The following is a 13,033-nucleotide window of genomic DNA, read 5'->3' as shown; positions in this document are numbered from 1 at the left end:
GGGTTTGGAGTCGGTATCTGGATTAAAAATCCCATGCCTCGACTGGGATCCGAACCCAGTACCTACCAGCCTGTAGACCGATGGCCTAACCACGACGCCACCGAGGCCGGTATCCCAACAGGAGGGAGGAGAGGAGCAATGTTAAGAGTCGGTGGGGGGGGGGGGGGGCAGCACTCTCCGTTCCCGACGCCTTCGATTGCTTCTTTCTTCTCCCCTGCCACTCTCCTCTCACTTTAAATGCAATATGCGACATCAACCAACTTGGACAGAACTCACTGGCGATGGTAGGATTGTGTCCACGACAGGCTTGCTTGAACAGGATTCTGATGGAAGCATGGAAAAAGCGAACGTGTTTTAAACATTTGGATGCAATTAAGCATATTATATATTTTGCATGTAACACCGGGGTTTGATGTAGTTGAACAACAGAACTTGAGCCTGGAGTTCCACAGGTTCACGACCAAAGGCCGTGGTGGGTGTAGTGTGTAGTGTGTACTATCTTGTCTGTGTCATCAATTATAATCACCATCACCATCACCACCACAACCATCACCATCACCACCACCACCACCACAACCATCACCATCACAACCACAACCATCATCACCATCACCACCACATCATCACTACTACCAGCATCACAACCATCACCACCAGCACCACTACCACTATCACCATCACCACCACCATTACCACCATCACCACAACCATAACCACCATCACCACCACGACCACAATCATCACCACCACCAGCACAACCATCACCATCACTATGACCACTACATTACCACCACCACTACCACCATCACCACCACCACCACCATTACCATCACCACCATGACCACCGCCACCACCACCATCATCACCACCACCACCACCACAACCATCACTATCACCACTACATTACCACCATCACCACCACCACCACCATTACCATCACCACCACCACCATGGCCACCACCACCACCAGCACAACCATCACCATCACTATCACCACTACATCACCACCACCATCACCATCACCACCACCACCACCACCATCACCACTACCACCATCACCACCACCACCATCACCACTACCACCACTACCACCATCACCACCACCACCACCACCATCACCACTACCACCATCACCACCACCACCATCACCACTACCACCACCACTACCACCATCAACACTACCACCATCACCACCACCACCACCATCACCACCACCACCATCACCACCACCACCACCACCACCACCACCACCACCACCACCACCACCACCACCACCACCACCACCACCACCACCACCACCACCACCACCACCACCACCACCACCACCACCACCACCACCACCACCACCACCACCACCACTATCACCATCACCACTACCACCACCATCACCACTACCACCACCACCACCACCATCACCACTACCACCATCACGACTACCACCACCGCCACCACTACCACCATCACCACCACCATCACCACAACCATAACCACCATCACCACTACCACCACCATCACCACCACCACCACCATCACCACCACCACCACCATCACCACTACTACCACCATCACCACCACCACCATCACCACTACCACCATCACCACTACCACCATCACCACCATCACCACTATCACCATCACCACTACCACCACCATCACCACTACCACCACCACCACCATCACCACTACCACCATCACGACTACCACCACCGCCACCACTACCACCATCACCACCACCATCACCACAACCATAACCACCATCACCACTACCACCACCATCACCACCACCACCACCATCACCACCACCACCACCATCACCACTACTACCACCATCACCACCACCACCATCACCACTACCACCATCACCACTACCACCATCACCACCATCACCACTATCACCATCACCACTACCACCACCATCACCACTACCACCACCACCACCATCACCACTACCACCATCACGACTACCACCACCGCCACCACTACCACCATCACCACCACCATCACCACAACCATAACCACCATCACCATCACCACCATCACCATCACCACTACCACCATCACCACCACCACCATCACCACCACCACCATCACCACCACCACCACCACCACTACCACCATCACCACTACCACCATCACCACCATCACCACTACCACCATCACCACTACCACCACCATCACCATCACCACTACCACCATCACCACTACCACCATCACCACTACCACCATCACCACCACCACCATCACCACTACCACCATCACCACCATCACCACTACCACCACCACCACCGCCACCACTACCACCATCACCACCACCATCACCACAACCATAACCACCATCACCACCACCACCACCACCACCACCACCATCACCATTACCACCATCATCACCACCACCACCGCCACCATCACCACTACCACCATCACCACTACCACCATCACCACCATCACCACTACCACCACCACCACCGCCACCACCACCACCATCACCACCACCATCACCACAACCATAACCACCATCACCACCACCACCACCACCATCACCACAACCATAACCACCACCACCACCATCACCACCACCATCACCACAACCATAACCACCATCACCACCACCACCACCACCACCACCACCACCACCATCACCATTACCACCATCATCACCACCACCACCGCCACCATCACCACTACCACCATCACCACTACCACCACCATCACCACTACCACCACCACCACCACCGCCACCACCACCACCATCACCACCACCATCACCACAACCATAACCACCATCACCACCACCACCACCACCACCACCACCACCACCACCACCATCACCATTACCACCATCATCACCACCACCACCGCCACCCTAATCAACAAATCGTCGTCGCCGCAGTTACAAGCAAATTACAAAAACAGTGCACGTTTTAGTTAGAACATTTTATTTTTTGACTACCTGGAGAAGTTCATTTTCGTGTCCCCTTTTTTTTCTCTCTCTCTTTTTCACCACCGCCCCATTCATTTTAAGCTAGTTGCAGCCCTGAAAGCTATTTTTGTGTGTATCTGTGTAAGGCCAAATTTGTAAATTACACATATGCATACTGTAAAACAAATTTAATTAACCTAATATGAAAATGATACAGCCATGTATACATATATAATTTAACTATGATGAAAAACAACTCAAGACATATATTTGTTCTTATTCACATATTTATTTCAAGTCATAACGATATGTAAAATTGCACAAACACAAAAAACGAAAACAAAAAGAAATGAAAATCATTCTGTTTTTTGAGGTGTTCGTGATAAATTATGTTGCGCAGTCTATAGTTAAATAAATATATTATTTCTTTGTCATCACAGTAGTGTTGATAAGTTTTGATTATCAAATTTCAACTTGAAATCCATCATGTCTACATTTTAGTTTTCAATTACATCGTAAAAACATCGCATTTCCATTTACACGACTGGTGATGTAAAAGATGATACATACTTTACTGCTATTGGCTGAAGTATGACGTCATACAGATCATCATCTTCATAAATCAAGGCTAATATTCGTTCCTCGTATTCAGCCTTGATACATGTAGTCAAGATTACTGATATCCACTACTAGCGCCCTCTATTGGAAGAAAATGTATAACACCGATTATGTCCCTTACACGATGACATCGCTGACCAATCACAGCATCGGTAACATGTGACAATCTTGAAAGCAATATCAAAAATTAACCGCCGAAACCTTTTTTTTAACATATTGACAAACACGATACGTTTCCACGGACGCTGACGCTGCCATCTTTGTATACAATAACAAGGGAATCTAAATAGGAGCGTTGCGATTCGTTGCAATCAGATCTCATCGCATCCAATGAAATTTAAGCATTTTGTGGCACGATTTCTTGACGACATGTATCAAGGCTGAATACGAGGAGCGAATATTAGCCTTGATTTATGAAGATGACAGATCATGTGACAGTGCGCCTAACCGTATATTGGAAAGTTCGTTCGCGAACGGTCTATAAATCGTTCTCGTGACGTGGTGTGGGATTTGAAGAACGGTAACACGTTCACGGACGCTTTCAAGATGGCCTCTTCGAAACGTTTAGCAACATGTTCCCTGCACCAAAGCAGAGTTTCGAATTCATGCACCCTATGATTCGTCGACTGGTAAATTGGAAATAAAATCATTGGAATATAAGCTCATGCAACCCATTATCAACATGTTCTCTGTTTCGTCGTGTGATTAAATTTGTTTACTGCTATTTATATTAAATGCTACATTCATTTCCAAGCCTCTATTTTGTTTTTATGTTTTGTTTTGTTTACTGGGAGGGGGGAGGAGACTGTGGAGTTCATTTTCGACTTTTAAAACGTTACGGTATAAGACGCGAACAGTTATGTAATTGCAAAAATGCGGGCATTCTAAGAAAGTTATGCTAATTTATCAATATAATAAACAAAATGTGTTCCTCCGGAAAACCCTTTGAATGCATTATGTATTTTATTAGGTATTGTTATATATTTATTATATACTCTTCAAAAAAAGTAGGGGAACTCTAATAAGAATTTACAATTGCCAAAACTGTAAGGTATATTAGCTGTGGGGAATGGTTATATGATAATAGTGAATTAATTGGGCAAACATTACAACCGGTAGTTCAGTATTACAGTAGGTTTTATGAACACCAAAGACCTTGAAGGACGATAGGGTCAGAACTGAAATTTTAATCAGTAAATCGCAAATTCAAACAATAAAAATGACTAAAAACAAAACAATAACAACTGTATGATCAACATAATGAAAACGATTGACAGAAATAATGTTCCACAGTGAACAATGGACCTTCCTGGAAATTGTCAAAATCGAGAATGACACCCCACGCACGTGTCGGGACAACTGCGTGATGCACGTGCAAACTATGGAATGTGTTTCGGTATGTTAATAAACAGACCTGAACGTTCTTTACTAGGATGTCTGTGGTCAAAACATATGTTTTAATATTTCAGGTTCCCCTACTTTTTTGAAGAGTATATTTAATGTCATGTCATCATGTTTGCTCAATTTTGGTACATTTTTGTTCTCCTCTTATATCACCGAATGGTGACCTTGAGAGTAATAAAGTTCCGTTCTGTTCTGTTTTATTCTGTACTGTACTGTTCTGTTCTGTTTTACTCTGTACTGTTTTGTTGGTTCTGTTCTGTTCTGTTCTGTTCTGTTCTGTACTGTCCTGTTCTGTTCTGGTAGTTCATACTGTCAGTTTTATTTTCTGATTGTAAGCTGTATACATATTACGTAGCAACAATATATATAAAATTCAGCTTCAAACATTAATAAAGTTTAAATACAAAATAACTAGCGAATATCTGTATTGAAATGTATGTTCACAATAATTTTAGTTGTACCTTAAAATGTGTTCTGTTTGCATTCCATAACCTAGACACTCCCAATAATATCGACCTTTGTTTTTTTTCCGTTTTTTTCAATTCGAATCAATATGACTCTCCAACAAATATACATTTAAATTTAATAACAAACAGTAAAACGAAAAATAAAAAGCAAGACTTTGTTCTATACATCTAGGCTATATAAATGTAGACCCTGTTTGTGGAAACCACAGTCATATTCGTTTTGGTTCTGTATTCTATGTCATTGTGGTTTCGCATTGCACAGATTGGAAATGTTACGTGTGTTACTAAAAACAATTTAGAGAAGCAACTAATACTTTAGCTATTTGACTAAATGACTGAACGTGAACGTGTATGAATTATGTGAATTGTTTATTCCGTGTTTACCGTATCGTGATTTTACTAGATTGTGTTGATTGTCACTATAGCTACATTTATGGAATAAAACCACAGTTACCAGTAAAACAGAGCCGTCGTTATTCAATTAATATTAGCCATTAGCCGAACTGCTTTTAAAGGAATATTTTCATAGCATTCTTTGTTGGAAATACACAGACCCATGGATAACAATACCCACATACAATAAAAGTAATACAAGAAAGATACTCCCACAACAACCCTCGATCATTTGTAATCAGTTTGGGAAGAAGGCCTACACAATTTGAAATATAGATTGCCTCTCCTAAATCAGAAGTGACGCATGTACACAAATGCTGTCGTAAACGCGATTAGCCAATCCTATTGTTACACCACAACATCTCAACATATTATTGAAAACCTCATTCAGATTTAATTATATTTATTTGGAGATGTTAGGGGCGGGTCAATAATTTTGTGATGACGTGGGCGGGAGTGGGGGCTAAACTGCAATATGGTATTATAAATATAAGCGAAAAACAACACGGATAATGTTGCAGTTCGGCACCAAAAAAAAGGGAGTGCTAGCGCCTGGTCCCACCTCCCAACCTTCCTCTAACCCTGCCCCTGGGATGTCACGAAGTAAGTCCATCGTCACTGCATGTATGTGACTGTATGTAGAACATGTCGGCTGGAACCCCATCCAAGACGATTCTTTGTTATAGTATTATCACACCCGATGTAACAGTTCGGTTTGGACGTAAAGTTATAGTTCAATATCACGAGGTACATGTGTAAGCTGAAGGAGCCAACTGTCCAGTCACGTAGATGATGAACAGTTCGCCATTTTTTACATCAACCACTGTTCCGCGGAGTTGTCTTTCTTGCCGCGTTGCCGTTGGTTATTTCGTCATCTCACCACAACAAGCGTCTCATTGCAATCATTGGACCCACCATCATCCAATCAGCAGAGGCGTTCTTTCGGTGTACGGGAAGCATGCGTGATATTCAAATTGGAAGTTATTAAGAAAACGTGTGACTTATAATTCCTAAAAGTCCCAAAATAGCTTGAAATTCATCTCGTTCTATGACGTCATCCGCTGAAAAAACAAACAAAATAATAAATCGTAAACACAAAGGAATAATTGGTAGACCTACTTGATTATACCCTAAACACGTCATCTATAATTTCATTTCATTTCAACTTATTTTCGTGTTTATATCCAATTAAGGTTCAATCACGCTGTCCTGGGCACACACCTCAGCTGTCTGTGCTGTCTGTCCATGACAGTTGGTTAGTGGTTATTGAGAGAGAAGATGGTGTAGTGGCCTTACACCTACTCACTGAGCCATTAAGAACTCGCTCTGGGTTGGAGCCGGTACCGGGCTACGAACCCTGTACCTACCAGTCTGTAGTCCGATGGTTTAACCACTGCGCCACCGAGACCGGTCATCTGTCATTATTTAAAGCAAAGAAAAAACAATATAAAAGAAGAAACATAGTCCTAGTTATTATAAATGTTGAGGTATTTTGCTTTTAAAGGAAGATCTTTTTACCCCCAGAAAATGTACACCAATCTGCGTTAATCTACTGACCTGTGATGCAACAAAACAATATAAAAAATTTAAAATGTGTAAAAAGTTAAATTTGGTTTTGTTTAACGACACTACTAGAACACATTGATTAATTAACCATCGGCTATTGGATATCGAACATTTGGCCATTCTCACTCGTAGTCAGAGGAAACCCGCTACATTTTCTCACTATGCAAGGGATCTTGTATAGGCACTTTCCCACAGACAGGAAAGCACATACCACGGCCTTTGACCAGCTGTGGTACACTGGTTGGAACGCGAAAACCCCCAATCAGTTGGATGGATACATCGAGGTGGTTCGATCCTGCAATATAAGCACCTCAAGCGAAGACTCAATCGACTGAGCTAAATCCTTCCCACAGACAGGAAAGCACATACCACGGCCTTTGACCAGCTGTGGTACACTGGTTGGAACGCGAAACCCCCAATCAGTTGGATGGATACATCGAGGTGGTTCGATCCTGCAATATAAGCACCTCAAGCGAAGACTCAATCGACTGAGCTAAATCCTTCCCTGAAAGTTATGACTCATCGTCAGGTGCTTTTGTCTATGTAGGGGCGGGACGTAGCCAGTCGTAAAGCACTCGCTTGACGCGATATCGGTCTAGGATCGATCCCCGTCGGTGGGCCCATTGGGCTATTTCTCCTTCCAGCAAGTGCACCACGAATGGTATATCAAAAGGTCGTGGTATGTGCTATCCTGTCTATGGGATGGTGCATATAAATGATCCCTTGCTACTAATGGACAACAATGTAGCGGGTTTCCTCTCTAAGACTATATGTCAAAATTAGCAAATGCTTGACATCAAAAGTCGTGGTCTGTTTCGTCCTGTCTGTGGGGAAAAATGCATATAAAAGATCTTTGTTGCTGATGGAAACGTACCGGGTTTCCTCTCTAAGATTAAGGGGCGGGACCTAGCACAGTGGTAAAAGACTCGCTCGATGCGCGGTCGGTCTGGGATCGATCCCCGTCGGTAGGCCCATTGGGCTGTTTCTCGTCCCAGCCAGTGCACCACGATTGGCATATCAAAGGCCGTTGTATGTACCACCCTGTCGGTGGGATGATGCATATAAAAATGTGCTCTAGTTGTGTCGTTAAACAAAACGAACTCTAACAAACTTTTCTTTTGTCTATATAGCCCAGTGATTGAGCGCTCGCCTGACGTGCGATGGGTAGTAGGATCGATCGCCATCAATGGACTCATGTTTTTCCCCCCGCCCCATCTAGTGCCTCACGACTGGTACATCAAACGCCATGGTATGTACTGTCATGGGAAAGTGCATATAAACCATCTCTTGATGCTTTATTGTCAGGAGTATCTTATCTGGTGGCAGCGGGTTTCCTCTTTCTCTGTTGACCAAATATCGAAATTTGTTCTTTACTGAGTAAGCTTTTACAACCTACTAGTATTATAGGCATGAAAGCATTAATATATACAATACGCGGCCAACAACAAGCATTAGAAATATGCATATGCAAGATAACAAAGGGCCGTAGTTTAAGAGGCGCTGAGGTGTCGTTAAACAAACATTCCTTTTCTCTATAAACTAAGACAAACATTACCATCCATGTCAAACAGTCTGAACATTTTTTCCACAAACGCCTGGTCGCCTCTGTGTCGTGGACTCTGGCGGGACAGGAAGCGGGTGAATGTGGAGAACGCGCGGTCGAACCTTTTCACCGTTTGGCGGCTTTTGGGCTCTGGAAATAAAAATATATTATATAAAACCAAAAGTCGTATTACCAAATATTTCATTACTTTCAGGACTCAATTCCAGGGTGTGTTTGTGTATCAGGGAGGTTACTGGGAAGAGCTAAGTTTCTGTCTCTCTGTCTCTGTCTCTGCCTCTGTCTCTGTCTGTCTCTCTCTCTCTCTCTCTCTCTCTCTCTCTCTCTCTCTCTCTCTCTCTCTCTCTCTCTCTCTCTCTATCTCCTGTCTCTCTCTGTCTCTCTCTCTCTGTCTCTCTCTGTCTGTCTCTCTCTGTCTCTCTCTCTCTGTCTCTCTCTGAATCTCTCTCTCTCTCTCTCTCTCTCTCTCTCTCTCTCTCTCTCTCTCTCTCCTCTCTCTCTCTCTCTCTCTCGCCCCCCCCCCTCTCCGGAGCAAGTTTTGTTAGAAAGGTGCATGATCGCTGAAAACTACTTCACATGAGCGAAATATTTAGGTGCAATATACATGTACAATAAATGCAATAATGTATATATACTGATAAACAAAATTGTGACATGACATTGTCTTGTAAACAAAATAATTGTTCTGTAAAATCTTCTTTTTCCCTTCGTCTTTTTCAAACAGAGAGGAAACATTTATATATATTTTTTTTTTAATAAAACAACTTATTAGTCTTTTTTTTAACATGCATTGATTTTGCATGGGCTTCATCTAGTACTGGCGCGCGCCTAATGGGGGTTATTTTTCCATCTTTCAAAGAACCATTTGCAATTAGTCTTAATACAGGCTTAATGAACAATCTGATTAACGGTCTCTTGTGCTGCCCACATAACTCCACTTCAAACGCCGAGGAGGGGCCATCAAAGCTTCTCCAAGTTAGGTAGTGGAGTCGTGCGATCAGGCCGTTTTATTTTAATTGGCATTATTATTATTATTATTTCTCTTTGCAGACTTCAGCTGTGATCGCAGTTCGGGATTCCTACCCATGGCAGGCGTGCGCTACAACAGCTTGTTATGAATGTGCACGTAAAACTCTCTGACCTGACCTGACCTGTTCCGGGTGATGACAACTGGGGGAAAAATGCTGACATGAAAATACGAAAGAAGTGAGAGTGAAAGACGGACAGCTGGTCGTACAAACATATGCAACGATAACAAGGTAGACGTAGACAGACAGCAAGGTAGACGCAGACAGGCAACACGGTAGACGCAGACAGGCTACAAGGTAGACACAGACAGGCAACAAGGTAGACGCAGACAGGCACCGAGGTAGACGCAGACAGGCAACACGGTAGACGCAGACAGGCACCGAGGTAGACGCAGCCAGGCAACACGGTAGACGCAGACAGACAGCGAGGTAGACGCAGACAGGCAACAAGGTAGACGCAGACAGGCAACAAGGTAGACGCAGACAGGCAACAAGGTAACCGTAATTAAAACGTGTTGAGTGCGTCGTTAAATAAAACATTTCTTTCATTTCTTTCCTTTCATTATTTTTTATTATTATTATTCTAGTATTCAAAGCAAAAAAACAAATGGTCTCAATATCATATTTCGAAATTAAAGGCTACAACTAACAACTGATACACTTCACACAAACGCGTGACGGGAAAAAAATATGCTGTGAGAAAAGTAGATTGCCATATAATAAGCTAAATTGGCTGTTTCGTTATAACGAAGTTACAGTATCGTGAATGGTGAAATGCTTCAGCTGTTGTCTTTCCCCCACAAGTCCGCCCCCGCTAAACTACGCGACTGTTCGGGAATTGCAGGCGTGCTTCCAACCAGCCTTGACCTCTGACTAAAGGGACGTTACTCTGGGAGTAAGGCTTTGCCGTAACCGTTTCAATAATGTCTGGATTTTGGCAGTTTGCCAGAAGAGACATCTTGCTGAATGACCAAGAGGGACGTGGACTGTAATTACTAGGCTAATAGCCCGTGCATGGACACTGAGCAAAGATTAATAGTTCCCTGAAGAACCCGGCTGAAAAGATGGTCATTAAAATTGCATTAGTCAGTCGCCTGTTGATAAATGTAGGTAATGTAACCTCCCATGACAAGGGCCATTGATAGAGGAATGGGGCTGAGGTGGGTTGGATATGGGGGGGGGGGGGGGGGGGCAGAGGCTATAGATAATAATATGGATTACTCACAGTCGCTATATATCAACAGCATTGCGAGATGCCTTCGGGTGTGTGGGGAACTGTCCATCACCTTTTGTGGGGCGCCAATTAATAGTCAGGTTATTTTCTCAATCGGCAATTATTTCGGAAGAACAGACCACTAACCACTAACAACTAACCCACTGTCCTAGACAGACAGCCCAGCTAGCTGAGTTGTGTGTCCAGGACAGCGTCCTTGAACCTTAATTAGATATAAGCACGGAAATAAGTTGAAATGAATGAAATGGAAAAACAAATAAGGCAAATATGGCAAGTCACAGTATCGTGGTTTATAGAGTTACTATGTGAGAGAAAAACAAAATGAATGTTAAGGGCCGGTGAATGTGAGATTAAAGGAATTGCCTACATTTTGTACTAAACGACCGGCCTCGATGGCGCAGTGGTTAAGCCATCGGACTACAGGCTGGTAGGTACAGGGTTCGCAGCCCGGTACTGGCACCAACCTAGAGCGAGTTCTTAAAGGCTCAATGGATAGGTGTAATGCCACTACACCTCTTATCTCTCACTAACCAACTAACAACTAACCCACTGTCCTGGACAGACAGCCCAGATAGCTTAGGTGTGTGCCCAGGAAAGCGTGCTTGAACCTTAATTGGATATAAGCACGAAAATAAGTTGAAACGAAATACGCTAAACGTTAACAAACTGTTACGACTGGTACCCACATTGGTATTTCGGTTTAACGCGTAACGTGAAAAAAAACCCAGTCCATCAAACGTTAGCGACAAAGGGCTGGCTGAACTCAAACCAAGCACAAGTTCAACTGTCGTTTTCAGCTAAACGGGTGAGAACTATTTTGACCGGTGCCCTTGGGGATCATTCGGTTTAACGCGTATCATATATATTGAAAACATAATATATATACATAACGATAGACGTATTCGATCTATTTAAGAGGGTTGGGGCGGGACGTAACCCAGTGGCAAAGCGCTCGCTTGATTCGCGGTCGGTGTGTGATCGATCCGCGTCTGTGGGCCCATCGGGTTATTTCTCGTTCCAGCCAGTGCATCTCGACTGGTATATCAAAGGCCGTGGTATGTGCTATCCTGTCTGTGGGATGGTGCATATAAAAGATCCCTTGCTACTAATGAAAAATTATAGCGGGTTTCCTTTCTAAGACTATACGTCAAAATTACCAAATGGTTGACATCCAATAGCCGATGATTAATAAATCAATGTGATCTAGTGATGTCGTTAATCAAAACAAACAATCGATCAACTTAATGCTTAACGTAAAAGCCAGTCTAACAAACGGCTGGCTGAACTTGCCCCAGCTTGGTACTGACGACCATGTATACTTCAGACGGTTGTTCTGTTACTAGGATAAATATAGTTTATCCGTCACCAGCACGACAAACGTCTAACAAGCCAGATCTGGTTCGGCGTTATATGTATGATATTTTTTGATGGGCAACATTTGCTTTTGATGTTGAAGGACTGTACTTGGAGAATGATCTGGAGGTCGGCTACCACTTATGTTTCCATTTATCTTTCCCGCTTTCCTCCCCCGCTAGTTGTTGTACTACTCTCTAGAAAATTGATCTGGTGGACAAGGTTTTGAGGTTTTTGTTTTCTATTTTGTTAAAACTACTCATACGGAATGAGCTTATCAAGCAGAAGGAATATAAACATTTTCACCAATTAGATAAAAAAAAAACAAGTTAAAGTTTATTTTCTTCAATGACACCAGTAAGACCACATTGATTAATTAAGCATCGGTTATTAATTGCCAGACATTTGACAATTCTTACACAGTGTTCCGAAGAAAACCCGCTATATTTTTCCATAGCAATGTATCTTTTACACGCACTTTTCCACAGA

Source organism: Gigantopelta aegis, chromosome 9 (assembly GCF_016097555.1).
Source record: "Gigantopelta aegis isolate Gae_Host chromosome 9, Gae_host_genome, whole genome shotgun sequence".
NCBI classification, from domain to species: domain Eukaryota; kingdom Metazoa; phylum Mollusca; class Gastropoda; order Neomphalida; family Peltospiridae; genus Gigantopelta; species Gigantopelta aegis.
Note: the sequence above shows the minus strand (reverse complement) of the source record.